Here is a 1,081-nt window from a genome sequence, read left to right as displayed (position 1 = left end):
TGTCACATCAGTATAATATAATTTATATGGAGAGCGGTGATGTCACATCAGTATAATATAATTTATATGGAGAGTGATGATGTCACATAAGTTGTATTTGTTGGGTAGTGAGGTCACCTTTGTACGATATATGAGGGAAGTTCTATATTACATTGGGTGACACTAATGCTCTGGAGTCACCTGGAAAGGTTTGGCTTGTTGTAGCTGTGTGTGGCCCTCTCCATCTTTAGGGATATTAGGGGTGAGCTGGTGTGAATAGAACATGTACATGTCTCTGCCCTCCATGTGTCACAGGTGATAGACTCCTGCACATAGTTTGTATGGGTGTCATCGTCTGCCCCTCCCCCGATGCCCCGCCCTCAGACGTCACCGATAACTTTTGCCTTCACGCTCAATAGGAAGTCCGGAAATTGCCCCCCGCGCCGCCTTCCCGGGCACTTCAATCCCCCACTTGTGTCCCCCCGATTCCCCAGTGACGTCGTACCCCTCCCATGACGTTACGGCACCCTCGAGCGGGAAACACCCAAATATTGCACACACGGGTCACCCGAGTGGGCTTCTCTCTGCCGTGGAGTCTCCGTGATTCGCACAAGATGGGCTACAGGTGGATTGAGGCAATGTTTCCGGGGAGAGAATCCGCTTACCGTCAGCTCTATCCCGCTGCTTCCACCCGTCCGACCAGCCGTGACGTGTCCAGCGCTCCGCCCCGACCACCAATCACAGCCTGTACCGCCCCAAACTGACAGACCCACAAGCCAATGGCGAAGGCCAGAGCGCGAGCGCACGACTGACAGGAAGAGGGAGGGACTAACGCCTCGAAGACACCAATCGAAACCCTGACAGACCCGCCAGTCCCAATGAATATTGGGCGGCGACGTCAAATGAAAGCGCCGGTCAGGTGAACGGCGCCATGTTGGAATGTGAAAGTTGTCTATAAGATGCAGTAGGGCAGGGCCTGTTGAAGCTGCGGAGTGTTCTGGCAGGGTGGAGTCGCCGCACTCCCTTTTCTTTGCTGAGAAAAGGAAAAACAGCAGTTAGAGAATTAATTGGTTTCTGTTATGTTACTGAAAAAATATGGCAG

General features: G+C 52.4%; 1 protein-coding gene across 1 annotated transcript in view; it reads right to left on the bottom strand.

The window, feature by feature from the left end:
- LOC309560114 (transforming protein RhoA-like) overlaps nucleotides 1–796 on the bottom strand; it is a 31,994-nt gene extending 31,198 nt beyond the window's left edge. Inside the window, exon 1 of the mRNA XM_082263657.1 lies at nucleotides 645–796. The gene's annotated coding sequence lies outside the window, so the exon portion shown is untranslated. The remainder of the gene's footprint in view (nucleotides 1–644) is intronic.
- Nucleotides 797–1,081: the final 285 nt, after the last annotated feature.

The sequence above is a fragment of the Pelophylax lessonae genome (genome assembly GCF_965119305.1).
Source record: "Pelophylax lessonae genome assembly, chromosome: 7".
In the NCBI taxonomy this organism is placed as follows: domain Eukaryota; kingdom Metazoa; phylum Chordata; class Amphibia; order Anura; family Ranidae; genus Pelophylax; species Pelophylax lessonae.
Note: the sequence above shows the minus strand (reverse complement) of the source record. Positions and strands in the feature narration are given on the sequence as shown.